The sequence below is a fragment of the Cyprinus carpio genome, chromosome B11, assembly GCF_018340385.1.
Source record: "Cyprinus carpio isolate SPL01 chromosome B11, ASM1834038v1, whole genome shotgun sequence".
Lineage (NCBI taxonomy): Eukaryota > Metazoa > Chordata > Actinopteri > Cypriniformes > Cyprinidae > Cyprinus > Cyprinus carpio.
Window position 1 is genome coordinate 15,073,303 of NC_056607.1, and position 16,220 is coordinate 15,089,522.

General features: G+C 38.7%; 1 protein-coding gene across 1 annotated transcript in view; it reads left to right on the top strand.

The window, feature by feature from the left end:
- The window catches only part of skib (v-ski avian sarcoma viral oncogene homolog b), a 35,094-nt gene that overhangs the window by 13,771 nt on the left and 5,103 nt on the right, over nt 1-16,220 (top strand). The gene's annotated exons all lie outside the window — the stretch shown is intronic.

The following is a 16,220-nucleotide window of genomic DNA, read 5'->3' on the forward strand; positions in this document are numbered from 1 at the left end:
TGGACAGTGAAGTAAATATTTGAGATAGATAGATAGATAGATAGATAGATAGATAGATAGATAGATAGATAGATAGATAGATAGATAGATAGTCAGATATATTTAAAGTGATAGATGGGACAGACAGCTCTTCTGATAGATATATGGCTAGAAAGAGTGTGAATGTCAGTTCATCGAGGTCAGCTGGTTTTACTAGAGCTGGAGACGAGTCCAGAGGCAAGGGGTCCAGGGGCACACAGACTCCCCCACCATCTGGCAGCCATAAAAGTCTTGGAAGTTGGAGTTTTAGGGGTTTTTTACGGCCTTGTAGGGTGAGACATGGCAAGGCACTCTGGATGCCCCCAAGCTCCTCAGCTTCCTCAACTGTTGCAGGTCAGAAGTTCATTGCCTTTCTCCCCTTTAAAATACCTCAGAGCTTAAGTTGGTGGGAAGTGGGCTTTATGCAGGCATCTTTTGCATGTGTCTGTCCACGGAGAGAATTTTACAAGGCACGACAGCAGACGTGATTCACACAGATGGCGAGAAGTTGGACCCTGGTGAGTCAACGAATGAGTTTTGTGTTGATATGCGTCATCATGTGCCTCATCAATTCGCTCTGAAACTTCAAACAGCCCCACTGACACGGAACGGAATAATAATGAGATAGAAGTAATAAAAAAAATCTCTTTCTTGGTCTCAATTCAAAATAGTGTTAGGATTTGTGTATATTATGTTGCTACAATCTATTCAAAAGGTCAGGAAATAAAAAAAAAATATTGTGGAATTCATGCATGCTGCCTAAATTCCTGTCTGATATTCTACCGTTCTACAATCCTATCTCGCGTGCTTTGCTTATTGGGCTTTTCAGGTCTGATCAAGTCTGGATTCCTTTAGAAATTATATCCTCCACCTCCACAGAGGCTGAACCGACTTTAACACCTTCGGAAGCTCAAGTAACAATGCCCTCTTGTAAATATCAGTTAACAGAGAATCAAAGTGAGAGAGCGTAAAGACAAATTTGATCCTGTTTTTTTTTTTTCCATTAAGAAAATCAGCCAGAATCACAACGACCTTCTTCCAACTTCTTGGCCTTGTTTTTGTTTCCTGTCTCATTTCCATCTAGTGTATCTCAGTGTGGTTGAGTTTCCAGTCTCTTTATGGCCCCCACTCGTTTCAGCATCCTCTATGAAGGATGAAAACTGCTGACAGTGGAAGAGTAAAAACTGTGTTTGGCAGTCACGCCCTTGAAGGTTTCTGTGTCACTCAAGCCCATTGAATTTTTAATTATTTCCTGGCTGTGGTATTCTGCTCTACTTCACTAGGGAGCCTGGCTCCATGCTGTCTCACAGCTCAGATGGTAGACACTGTGTTAGACATTTGCGGTTAAATCTGCTCAAATCCTTAGACGCCTACTGCAAGCAGGTGAGACCTTGGTTCGTGAGGCTTTTTTAAAAGGATAGTTCCTAGGGCTGCACAACAAAATCAAAATAAAATCAAAATCGCGATTAGACAGAAGCTGCGATTGTCATGCGTATCTTTCAGTAAAGCACGGTTCTGTGATCAGTAGTAAATCCATCCAAAAGGGCAGAGGGCGCTCTCGCACAGAAACTCCAAATACGCCCCGCAGAAGAAACCCAGGAAATGCCTATAGCAGTTGCTGAATAAACAGAAGATTTAAATGCTTTCATTGATTCATCGTGACTAATAAACACGGCAATATATGGCAATATATGGTTTATCTGAGTTCTTATTATAATTTTCAGTATAATATAGTATATCTATAATGCAATGTTAATCGACATAGCCTTTATCACTGCTTAAAATACTATAAAATATGGGATGTGCCTTATTCTGTGTAAGAAGCCACATAATCTCACAGAAGGATTTATTTCATACTCGGCTGACATTATGAAGTGAGTTTAGATAAATTTTTTTTTATTAAATGTGGTATTTTCACGTGCTTTCAGATGGCGCAGCATTTACTACACAGAGCTGTAGTTCACTGAGAAGCTACGCAAATGGCTGTTATTATCACGGACAATTTCTTCGATTTCATAATCGTACGATTATATAGTCTGCAATTTTTTTGCGTAGCTTGTCAGTCAACTACGGCTCCGTATAGTAAATGCTGCTTCATCTGTAAGCCGGTGATGGAGATTTACTACTAATCACAGAACTGGCTTTTCTGACAAGTTGTGCATGATAATTGTATTCAATTAATCGTGCAGCACTTGTTCACACAACTAAAAAAATTATGTCATTTACTCAGTCTCTTGTCGTTCCAAACCTGTTTGACTTTCTTTCTTTCAACAAAAGAAGATATTTTGAAGAAGTTTTCAATTGTTGCCATCCATACATTGAAAGTGAATGGGGAATTTCTCTGTATTCGCCAAAAAATCATTTCTCATCAAGTCCTACAGATTTGGAATGTCACAAGGGTGAGTAAATGATTTCTTTTTTGTGTAAACGATCCCTTTACTCTAGGCTACTGTTTTTCTAACAGTCTCTGAAGCATGTTGGTGCACATGCAAAACTAAATTGCCCATATTTACAGCGCCAGCGTTTCCTGAAAGGGGGTCTGCTGGAGACAGACGGCACTTCCCACTTCGCTATGAATCCCGCACGCAGCTTTTGTCTCTCAGACTGATGCATTTAGCATTCAGATCCATCATTATTCCCTGCCCGGCAGACAGCAGTAATGTAATCTCTGTTGATTTACGGGCAGAAGTGTGCATCCCAACTCCCAACAGCTGGATCTGCTCTGTTTCAGTGCTGTCTGATCATGCCTATTGGATTTGCCCCTTATAATTATTATAATAATGACTTCAAATGCATTTGACGCCAGGACCTCTGATTGCACTTGACAAGAGATTCTCCAGGCTGGTGAGTTGCACATCAAAGACGCATTCGGAGGGTGGTGCAGTTCGAGCATTTGGCCCGAGATTTATTGAGAGGCTCTTGACATATTCTTTAGGCCGTCTCTCCCTCACTTTTCCGTGTCATGTCGAGGTCTCCCGAGTTCCAAGAGAGGAAAAGAGTAATAAGAAAGATAGTGAGAGCGGGAGATTTTGAATAAACGGCTGGAAATAATGATCTCTGTTCTGAGTTAGTGGTTACATCAACAGCAGTGATTCAGGGAGGAAAAATGTGGTTTATGTCTCTTTAAGTCTCTAGGCTGTCTGCAAAATGCATTAGTCCTGTGGAGCAGACACAGGCCAGGGCAGAGGGAGGAGCCCAGGGCTGCAGAGGGGGGAAGTGCTGGAGGATGGAACAGCCACAGTCTGGGCCTCCAGCCTCCTGGCTAGACTGCTCAAAGTTATTATTGAGTTCCTGAGCAGAGCCTCCCCTCCCTGCCATACTGGTGTCTGTTCACCCTGTTCTCTCGTTCTCTCAGGCTCGCTGTGTGGGTATACGTGTGTGTGTGTGTGTGTGTGTGTGTGTGTGTGTGTGTGTGTGTGTGTGTGTGTGTGTGTGTGTGTGTTCATTTGCTTACTGGCTTCCAATTCACCATTGGCCTTATACAGTAACACAGCATTTTTAAAAGGAATCTTCCAATCTTTTTTAAGAACTAAAACTTAATGGTTACACTTTGCAATAAAATTCAATTGGCTGACATTGGTTAATGCATTTGTATCCTGAACTAACAATGAACAACAATTTCTTCATGGCATGTCTTAATTTATAAATATAATATTGTTTATTGTTAATTTATCTTGGTTTAAAATACATTAACTAATGTTAATTTATACAACCTAATATTAACTGTATTAGTAGGCCTATGTCCAGAAATTAACATTAACCTTTATAGCTAATGCATTAACTAGGTAATAAACTGTTCCCAATTTAACTGAAGGTGATCTTTATAGTAATTATTATGATTATATAATCATTACAATTACAAAATAAAACACTATGACAGAACTCACAGACAGATGACAGAATTTCCATTATTGGTGAACTATTGCTTTAATGCAGCTGCTTTAATAGGAATCAATCTACAGTATATAGTGTTTTATTTTTACATTTGTTCTTTTAATTTCTTGAATGCCACTGCTAAGTACACCTATTGTACCTGAAAATAAACCACTGTTTGTTTTATTTGTATATTATGTGTATTTGTAATGTGTTTCTTGGTTCTTATTTTTGATAACAAAGAGAAAGTAATGACAAAGATATTTATCGTCACCCACTTTGGCCTAAATATCCACCATTCTTTTTTATATTTTGTTACCTTGAAAGGCTTTGTCTTTATAATAGAGAAATTTGTTTGGCTGTAATGCTCAGACAACTTGCAAAAAAACTTGCAGTAAAACCAACATGACAAAGAATCATGATAAAATCGTGATATGATATTTTTGCCATATCGCCCACCCCTAAGTAAAGCTAACATCTAATTTTACTGATTTATTGTGATTTTAAATTATTTAAAAAATGAAAGCTTGCAACAAAAAAAAAGCAAATTAGGATAAAACAAGCTTACTTACTTTTTTTGGTTATTGTTATAGTTTGCTTTATTTTTATGTTTAGAATATCTTTACCAACAGGACAAAAACATTAATAATTTAATAATACTGTTAAATGTAATATTTAGGAAATCTTAAATAGAATATCCATTTTCATACTGTATTATTTTGTGAAATAGCATTTAAAATGTCTGGTTTTAGTGTTTAATTTTTCATTTTGTAATTGAAACTTCTATTTAAAAAAAGGATTTTTATATCAGTACGCATACATCATAACTGTTCCAGCATATGGTCTTATAAGGTATAGAACATGTGAACAGACACAGACAGACAAATGTGCCTCAGCTGTTAGTGGACAGGCCACATGGGTCAGTGTGGATTGGTGCTGGGAAAGCTGGGAGATTACATGTTAACCCAACAGGCCCTCTTTAGAGACAGGGCTCAGAACAGGAGCACCGGGCCCTAATCCTTCTGACCGGATCAGACTGAACAAATTAACACACAGAGCAGCGTGTCCTCAAAACACAGGGAACATACACACACCACACTCAGGAGACATTTATATAACACACTGGCCTGTATCTTCGTTCTCTCTCATGTGTCAGACCTGAGCTGGCGCTGACTCACTGTTAAGATACTCTGTCAGCCTTAAAGTTAAGGTACTTCACAGGCTTTATGGGTGCAGAGCGCTAGCAAAAGTACACGTTTAATAGATGTCAGGTGTGGCCATCCATTTAAAGAGTGTCCAGAAGATTGCCTGGCTAATGTTAGCCACAGAAGCGAGACTGGGAAAGGGTCTGGTCTGCAAACGCCCCTAGAAGTAGAGATGGCGAATTTGGTATTTTGTTGTGTTTTGTTGGTTGAGTCAGAGCTGATCTCAAGATGTTATGCGGTTGCTATGGAGAAAAACATTGGCCCTTTCAGATTCAGAGGAGCGCTGTAAAATGAAAATGGTCCAGGAAAAAGAGGTTTCCAGGAATTTTCAGGGTTACAAAGCAGTCAGTACATCAAATGAGCAGAATAATGTGTAATGCCTGCTGAAAAAAACGAGCATAGCTGGTCCCCTAGTCTTCAATTTAGGATGCTGAAGCAACCACCAGCTAATCCATCTCCAAGCCAGCATGAAATATAAAAATTTTCATCAGGCATGTGTCATGTTCATTATCTGACAGGTTTGTAAAATGAAAACCTATCAGACAAAAATGAAATTTCTGTCATCATTTACTCACCCTCATTATTCCAAACATCTACGACTTCCTTCTGTGGAATGTACAAGAAGATGTATATATATATATATATATATATATATATATATATATATATATATATATATATATATATATATATATATAAAATGGTTTGGTTACCAACATTCTTCAAAATATCTTCTTTTGTATCCTTCAGAAGAAAGTAAGTGAATGGTGACAGAATTTAAATTTTTTCATGCATTTAGACCTTCATGCATCAAATCTGTATCTTGTTCAAAGCAAAGACGTTCAAAGCAAAAACTGACTGGAACCAGACACCATCCAAGCTTTTATTTGAAGGATGCAATGTTTTTTTCCATCATTAGGTTTCCTGTCCTGAAAGAGTAAGTGTCCTTCTTTGCTGCTTTATGGAAGAATGAGCCTCTCTGTTTCCCTATTAATCTCTTTATGTAATCATCTGCTTTGTTAAGCTGCGCTGAATGTGTTCCATGTGGATGTAGGTACTACTTCATGGAAAAATGGAAAAGGGATTTTTCCAAAATGCAAGGTTTCTGTGTACAGATGTGACGGCGCTTCACACAGTGCTGTAATAACACCCAATTTCAACCTTGTATGTCTTGTACTTTGGAAAAACGCTCAATTATGGAGTTCTGGGCACTTTTATTCAGTGGTTAGCTCTTTTTCGCCTCCGAATTTTTTTTTGTTTTTCCTCCCCTGTTGTTTCTAATGCTTCCTGTCATTCTACAACATCCATTAGCACTTCCACCTCCATTCTGACGCACTTATGTTTGTTTTGACGAATGCTGGGGGAACATTGAGCTTTCAAAGTGACTCTAAAACAAACTAAAATAATCCATTCCCAGCCTTGGCTGTATCAAACCTTAATTATAAGGCCCACTCCCCATTTCTGCCTCGCTCGCAAATGCAGCGTTTCATAGAAAACTGGCATGTTTTCCATTACTGTAGGTCCACTTGCAGTGATTAGCCGTAGTCTTAAATGGACATGCTGCTAAATGTCAAGTGATGGACTCCTAGATGTTTGCACACTGTTGTGCTAGGGTTTGGAGTTGCACGAAGGGTGTCTGTGCCGTCTTTACAGCACCTCTGTGTTGTCAATTGTCAGCGTTTAGATGGCATCAGGGCTTGAGAATGCCGAAGGGTGGTTGGAAGCAGTAAATTTCAGATGGATTTATAGCCTTACTTGAACCAATTACCAGAACACCACCCCTCCCCTATCCCAGGGCAGACACAGTGAAGGTGCTGTGACATCTTTGAGACCCTAAGCACTGACCCTAACTTCACCCTGCCGCTTCACTGCGGGAGCTTTTACAACTTCAGCAGCCTCTCCGTACCCTGACACCTCCTGACCTCCCCTTGGCATTCACTCCCTTATCACCCCTCCAAACAAACCCAGCACTGCACCTTATTTGGTGGAGGAGTCACAGTTATTGGCATCAGTCTGCCATACACAGCAAAGTACAAGCTTTCTTGTTCTTCCAGAAGCATTTTGAAGTTCGAGCTGTGTGAGGGTTAGGTGTTGCTGTGGGAGGGAGTATTTGTGTATTCAGTGTCTGACAGACCAAAGCAGCTCCCTGAAAAAATGCATATCCTGTGTGTCCTGCCCTATTTAACTGTCATGACTGATTGATCGCCGGCTGGAGCATTACGTATGAGTGAGTGCAATAATAATGCATTGGTTGCATTCCATATATTTGGTGAAAATATCTTCAATGTTTGTGCCTTTAAACGTTTTCTCAGACTTTTTCAGTTGTAAGTTGTAATCCTTGTCTTATTTTGTAGGACATTTTGCTTCATTTGACAGAGACAGTGGATAAGGAAAATGGGAGAGATAGGAAACAATGGAACAGAACATGTTGTGGGTTGGATTCAAAGCTGTGTTGCCCATATTAGCTCTAAGGCCCAATTTTAAGCTGCATATATTTGATCAAAAATACAGTAATATTGTAAAATATTATTTCAAATTCAGTTTATTTTTATATATTTTAAAATGTAATTACTAGCATAGCTGAATTTTTTTAGCAGCGATTACTCCATTCTTTAGTGTCACATGATCTTTCAGCTTAATGTTTTTGTGGAAACTATGATTCATTTTTTTCAGGATTTCTTGATGATTACAAAGGTCAAAAGAGCGGAATTTTCTTAAAATTTATATCTTTTGTCACATTAAAAATGTCTTTACTTCTTCACTTTTGATAAAAAAAAAATTTTTTATCACATCTTTACATTACAATTTGTCTTTCCTGGTGTATATGGCAAATGGTAAATTATTTTTAAGAATTTTTACGAGGGACAGTTTAATATCACTTAAGTTAAAGACCAATATTATCATATGACACAATGCTCTGATATAGTCTAGAAGACTTGAATAATGCAGAATGCGTACTGTTTTTATGGTGCCTTTCTATTGGTGATATACAGTATTTGTACTTTTGCAGGAGCTTGACATCTGTCATTTTAAGGAAAAGAGCTCCAATTATGGAAAAGAATATACAAATTATTTTGATGATGAAAAATACAGTAAACAGTACTGTGAAATATATAATGTTACCATTTAAAATAACTGTCTTCAATGCAAATATATAGTAAAATATAATTTATTGCTGTGATCAAAGCTGAATTTTCAGCATCATTACTCCAGTCTTCAGTGTCCTTTAGAAATCATTCTAATATGTTGATTTGCTCCTCAAAAAACATTTCTGATTATATTGAATGTTGAAAACTGTTGTGCTGCTTCATATTTTTGTGGAAAATGTGATACCATTCAGTCTTGGGTAAGATTACAAAATATAAATTAATATTTTTCTTCAACAAGGTTGCATTAAAGTAAAGTTACAGTAAAGATATTTACACATATTGCGAAGTACTTAAATTTCAAATAAATGCTGTTCTTTAACTGATAATTATCAAGCAGCAAATTAAGCAGCATTAAATTAATTTCTGAAGGGACACTAAAGACTGGAGTAATGATGCTGAAAAGTCAGCTTTGATCACAGAAATAAATTACATTTTAAAATATTCTAAAGAGAAAACCACTATTTTAAGTGTAATATTTCATAATTTTATTGTTTTTACTGTATTTTTCATCTTCTTTCAAATAAATAAATAAAAAGACTTAATTATTTCATACTTTTAACCACCAGTGTGTAGCCCTATATAAAATAATACATGTGAATTAATAAGCAAATTATATTTTTATTAGGCTTATTATATATATCACTTTCCTATGCATAGTACTTGAAAGCAAAAGTCTTCAGATTCTAAAGTAAGAATGTACGGAGCCCCGCACATGACATGCAAGAAAAAATAAATAAATTGTGCGCACGATTTCCTAATTTGTTCCCTCAATGTACTAAAGCGTGCACGCGATTACTATTGCATTCCCTCGATTTGCTAAATCGTGCGCACAATTTATAAATCGAGTGAACGAAATAGTAAATCGAGGGAACGCAATAGTAATCATGTGCACGTTTTAGTACATTGAGGGAACGAATTAGTAAATCGAGCCTACTATTTTTTCCTGCATGCCATGTGCAGGGCTCCGTAGGAATGAGAATGATTTTTATAAATTTTTTAAACAGACGCGTGATATCACGGAAGACGCGTAATATCACGGAAGAAAGCCTTTATAGAGATATAGCTACATTAACTATTATCTCATGTCTGCTGAAAACTGCTAATATGTACATTGTGACGAATAACATAAATGGCTTTTAAATCTGAGAAATTTGAAAACTCCCGGTGCTCCAGATGGCCAGTCCACCACTGGGCGGGAGATTTCACTAGCTGTTAGCAGAGACAGGAGGGGCTCTTCAGTGAGACTCACAGCTGCTAACAGAAGTCCACACTCTCACTGGAGGAACTAAAGCCCCATCTGCTCAGTCAATCACTCAGCCACGAGAGCCAAAGCCAGCCAGCCATTCCACCCTCTGCACACTGGGACAGCTAGAAACTGCAGATAGAAAGGGCGGGAAGACCATTTGACTTAGTGTTGATTCAGGGGCTTGTGGCTGCCTTGAAGCTCTTCTACCTGACATGTTATATCATGAACCTCTTTATTTCGAGCCCTTGTGTTGGTATGGTGAAGAGGAGATTCAGTGAGACTTAAATCGTCTTTCTGCACTTAACTGCTTGCGCATTAGCATTAGAACTAAAGCATACAGATTAAAATTTAGGCACGACCAGCACTCAAGTTCCAGGCGAACTTTTTCCCCCGACTTTGGGAAATTTGTCTGAAGATGTCTTAAAACCATAATAATATGCAATTGGGACCAAAAGTCTGAAACCACTAGTGGAAAGTTGAGTTTAATTAAAATAAAGTTTCTTCATATTTGACCTATTTTAAATTTTTTATTCTCCCGCAAGATTTAAGAATGATCCAAAAAGGATCTTGTGCTTGATGTTTTGCTCAGTAGAAGCAAACCATCTGACCATCTGTAAAAACGAATCACGTGATCAGTGTCACAAATTTCTGGCCTAGAACTAGTGGCAAATCTTATTAAATTTATCCTTTTATTATGATGTTGCGTTTTTATGTGTCATTTCATGTTTACATTTTTTGTTTAAATTCTGTTCTGTATCCCAGATTTTAAGTGTGGTTTTATACATCTGAACCCCACTGTAAGCCTATACAGCTTATTCAATCTATCCCACGATCAAACTGAAAACCTACTGGTAGACATAGATTAGCTGCAGTGAGAGGAATGATCTTTAGTGGTAAGTGTTCAAAGTTTCTACAACAGACATTTACAGTAATGGAGTTTCTTTTTCCAATCATGCCCTCGGGCTTCCTGGTTTACACGGTTCTGCATTATTAGAGTTCTAAATGTGAAGAGAAGCATAAAGACATTGTATGAATGTGTGTGTGCCTTGTGGGGTCTTTTGTCTCCGCTTCAGTGTCAGCATTACTCTCCACAACATGCTCAGTTTGATCCATTTAGACACATAAATGCAACCCATTTCATAAAGATATCAAGAGAATTGTATGTATGAGTTTGAGGATGCTTTTTATTTGCAGTCTGAAGGTGGACTACTTAATGAAGGACTTCTTAAGAGTCCAATGAGACCATATCCTTATGTGCCTGCTGGAATACGGCATATTGAAGCAGATGGATTCCTCCATCACTCTCAGAGCAGGATTATGCGTTACTCTCCGCCTTTGCCTCAAAAGTCTGTTCCCTCTTCAACTCAGACAGCAGCAAAACTCCAGTCCAAGGGCTATAAACACAATCCAATCAAGATCGGTTTTCCCTAAGGCTCCATATCTGACTTCTGGAAGAGGATGGACTTGAAGGGAAACATGATGGCGTGTTTTTTTTTTTTTTTTTTTGCGGGCACTGAAAGCAAAAAAGCTGGGGACATTTTCAAATGGCAATGATCTGCCAGCTGACACCTGGTGACAGCCAAGCTTAATATAAATTGTGAAACCCTCCAAACCACTTGCACTTGCATGAGGACAGCTGGCATAACCTTATCCTTTCTCTCTCACATACTCTTATGTTGACACTTTCATCCTGTATGGTCTTCCAGAAGCTCTTAATCAGAGCACTGGTCCCCAGCACGTTTCAAAAAAGCTCCTACCCAAGTGTGCCTCACCAGTTTTGCCCTTGACTTTGGCAGAGCATGCCGAAGCACACACAGATCTGGGGATTACATGCAGGATTTCCGTGGGGGGAAAAGAAAAGCTGTAATAGGAAACTTGTTGTGCCTGGTTGCTGTGCACCACCACCACTACAGCTTATTATTGTGAGGATGTTAGTTGCTCGAGTAAGTTCAATAGAGCAGACTATTTTTGTTTCAAGGCCAATGTAACTCCACTTGTTTGGCTTCCAAGTAATATCAACAAAGATTTGGAGCAGGCACCATCTCCCTGAACAAACTGGATGGTGTATCGCAACGAATGCAAGCAGAAGTTGATATTTGCTTCATTAGTCATTCCGAAATCAGAAGCAAAAGTGGTAAGATGTTATCCAATCCAGTTTATGACAACATGAACCCATTGCTCTTGGACGGGACAATGCATTCCAAACTGTTTCACACAATATTTGTCTGGGACGTCTGTACATCTTGGACCATTTGGCAAAAATGTCATTTTTCAAACACTTTTAAAATCAGTATCAGCCCAATTATGTTTTTTTTTATTGTTTCCACACATTGCAGAAACTAGTGATGCATGATATATTGGTACGGTCGTATAAATATAGGTTCCAAAATTGTATATAATTTGAATATCTGCCATTTATTGTCTATCCGTCATTAACATAAATAAAAAGAATTTAATTCATGAGTTGATTCGTGCAAAGCCTTTAGTTATGTCTGCGCAAACATGCACGTTTCTTCTGTGTATGTTCAGCCTCATGTTTGCCGTAAAGCACTCCTTTATAACCTGTCTTCAAAGAAATCTTGCACAATAGGCAGTTGAAAGGGCATAGGATTGAATGGCCACTTTAAGAGTAAGCCGTACTTGGCCTTCAAGTATACATTCCTGCTGCTTTGTGTTTCCTCTGTGGTCCTGCTCCTCGAACCCGCCCACTCACATTCAGGAACCAGACGCTCTGGGTTCCCACAGGGCCATCAGCCAAAGCAAACTACAGAGAGGAAATGTGGCCCTCACTCGCTCACTCTTTCAATCACTCACTCATGCACTCCGTCAGTAATGGTGCCCTTGTTAGTGCTTTTTTCATTTTCATGATTAAGAATATAGAGTGTGTTACGTTTTATCTTGCATGAATATTTTATCCGTAGTGTAATGTGTAGTGCTTTGCAATCACCATGTTTAGAATTTTCCAAAATTGTATAATAAATCCAGATGGCCACAGGCTTCCTTTAAGGTTTATATAAAACTGTAGGTTAGAGTCCAGATGTTGAACATGTCCTAATCTGCATCCATTGTGTGTTTGTGTGGTTTCATCCAGCTGTTTGATACAGTCTGCTGTGCATGTGTGTCACAAGACCACGCGTTTGATGTGGTTGTGAGTGAGGGCCGTGTCACGGCTGCCCTGATTTCAGATCAGCGGACGTTGCATCAGCGGCTCCCTTGTGGTGTCTGGGAGGGTGCACAGTCAAAGACTATTATGTCTGGGACGCCCTGGTCTTCCTGGAACTCCAGACCTCAGGGAAGGAACAAACACAGACAGACGTTCTTTGTTGGGTGTGTGTGGTTGTTCAACACTTGAGTCATGTTTTGACTTTACCCATCCGCTTTTTTTTTGGGGGGGGGGGGGGGGGGAGGGGGGGGGGTGTGCTTCTCTTTGCGCAAAGCAGGCAGGTCTCCAGATTCTAAAAATTAATAAATAAATAAATACTGGGGTTCCATTAGCTCCTAAAATTCTACATTTCTTCTGTTGAGAAGCCATTTAGCTCCTATTTGATGTTTTTACTTGGGAACAAGGCCGTTGTGCCCCAGTAAAAAAACAAAAAAAAACACTTCTTTGTCAGTTGAGATTAATGTATACAGTATCCTTGACAATATTTCAGCAATTATGTTGTGTATTTTCTATCAGCTGTTTAGAATAAGAACTATACCAGACTAGTAGCCATTTATATCTAATTGGTAAAACACGTTTGCAAAAAAAAGTCTGATTCATTATTCAGTTTGATTAATGCAGACAATCACAATACACAATTTCTAATATATATATATATATATATATATATATATATATATATATATATATATATACACACACACACACACACACACAGTGGCGGCTCGTGGGTTTTAAAATAGAGGAGGCACACTAACGGTATTGGTCTGGGGATCCCTGCTGATTGTTATTATTATTATTTGCTTAACCACTTTAAAATGGCTTTTTGGTGGCATTTAGTCAGAAAACGTAAAGAAAACGACACATACAGCAAGATAATATAACTTCACTTACCTGTCCTATCACTTGAAGCAAGCATCCATCCCTTCTTAAAGGGGTCATATGATGCGATTTCAATTTTTCCTTTCTCTTTGGAGTGTAACAAGCTCTTGGTGCATAAAAAAGATCTGTAAAGTTGCAAAGACTAAAGTCTCAAATCCAAAAAAAATATTCTTTATAAAAGTTAAGAGTCAACCACACCCGCCTAAAACGGCTCGTTCTAACACGCCCTCACATGTCTACATCACAATGTGGGAAGATTCGCATAACGCCGCCCAAATGTTCACGCAAAGAAAGGTGTAACTTTTATTCTCGCTGTTGCTGCCGGCACCATGTTGTGGAGTCGCTGTGTGTTTCGTTGTGAAAGCGAAACTACTTTGTTTGTCCTTCTAAAAGAGGACACGACTAGAAATCAGTGGTTAAGTTGTATTTTCAGTCGAACCCAAATATTCAGATGTGTGCTGCGCATTTTATGGAGGATGAGGACTGTTTCCTGAACCAGTAACCTGCAATGCGTCTGTGGCACAATGGCTGTTTCTATAAAGTTGGGCAGTTCAAACTTTGAGCAGTAGAGTAGGTTTGTTGTTTGTTGTTTCTCAGATCACAAATGCAGACATGGTTTTATTTTTATGCAGCATGATACGCAACATAAAAAGACAGTATAAGTCATTATAATCAGTAATTATGTCCCCATTGTATGCAACAAATGCCTCGTTTGTAATGGGTTTGATTGGTTTTGTCTCATCTAGTGATGTCTGGATCATGAACGAATCTTTCTATTTAACCGGATCTTAGTGATCCAGTCAAAACAGTTCACCAAATCGAACTGAATCGTTTGAAACAGTTTGCGTCTCCAGTATGCACTACTCCACAAATGACTTAAGTTATTCGGTTTTTAAACGTGCCTTACACTCCCTCTGACGTGAAATAAACCAATATCCCGAGTTATTCAGTTACTTCTAACAGTACATTGACTGAACTGCTAAAAGAAAGAGCTGATGGGATGTGTATGATCAGAGCAGCTGGACTGAGTCTCGTGCTGCTGGCCTGGGAGACGGCACCACAGTATGTTAAGGGGCGTAACATTTCCGTCACACGCTTGAGGAATTCAACCAATCACAACACACTGGATAGCTGGCCAATCAGAGCACACCTCGCTTTTAAGAATGATGAGCTTTGTAAAAATCGGTGCATTTCAGAAAGGTGGGGCATAGAGGAGAAATAATGTACATTATATGGAAAATAATGTTTTTTTGACCTTAAACCGCATAAACACATCGCATTACACCAAATACACAAAATAATGTTATTTTTAGCAGCATCATATGACCCCTTTAAAATTCTGTGTTAAAAGAGAGCTGCCTGTTGTGCCATTTAATTAAGCCCACTGCTGTAGCATATATCCAACTTAAGCATGTTCTCCCTTTATTTTTGATTTGTATTTATACTGTTTAAATGACAGCTCGTTACTCATTATAAGTACTTGGATCATTATCAGCGCAGCGGGAGACGTTCAAACTAATAGCACGTAATTTACGTCTTTATGATGATTGGTTGATACCAGAATGGAGGCTATCCTCCCCTACCAGGTTTCTTTTCTCAACACTCCTAAGCGCTGAAAGTGAATACTCGATGCTGATTGGCTAGAGGAAATCATTTTAATTTTTAGGAAGCTTTAGGAAATCATTTTTTTTTTTTTTTTTTTTTAGTTTATTAAAGAAAAGCTGATATGAATAAATACCGTTTATTCAGAAGCAGAGTTTATTCGCGGTTCAGTGAGGGAGCCCGTGTGAATGCTATGCTATAACAAGTGGCTCTTTAGCAGTGAAAAGATAAATATATAAATATATTTCTTTCCACTCGTGAAGTATATATTTTATACTATTTCTGCATTAGAAGATTACACATCCTCTGTCGTTCTATGCCTGTTTAATCACTCAGAGAGTGTACTGAATCGGTGAGAGGCTGCTCTCAGCAGACACACTCAGGCTGAAGAGTTCTTGATAATGAATTGGTCCGCGCTACTCAGCGCTCTCTGAAAGTAAGTATGTGCTTTGTGTGTTTCTCGGCTCCAAGGTCCACGTTACCCACCGTATTCGTCACTGAAGCTGGACATGGAGGCAAGTGTAAATTAGCATAAGTGTGAGTCAGATACACATTGAAGGAATGGGCTCCAAACAAGCCAATAAAAATACGTGCACCCACGCATTGTGAATAACAGTAAGAGTTTATTATTGTAGTTCGCCACTTAAGGTTGGTACATAGAGCGAATGGTAAATAATGTGTACTACCAGATTTCTGTAACTGTAGCAGGTACGAGACAAAATCCAGCCCGATATCTCCCCCTTGTGTCGCATCATAGTCAACGACTGAGCCGCAATGCCTGACCTTATTTATCCAGTCATAATTCTCACCCATGTGGTGTTTTTCACCTGAAAACACAACATTTCTCATTCATTGTAAATCATTTTTATATCAGCACCTCCTCCTGAGTTTACCCTCAGCTCCGGCTGTCTGGATGTTCGGGTTACGGGGGTGTTTTAAATTCCTGAACTTGAGTCAGAAAGGCACAGGTTTGGGCAGGTCATTGGTACGGCAAAGCTAAACACATCCTGGATCTGACATGCTGAAACCTGAGGGCAAAGGGGAGGATTAGGCACCCTTTTTAGTTGCATGAATACCTGTAG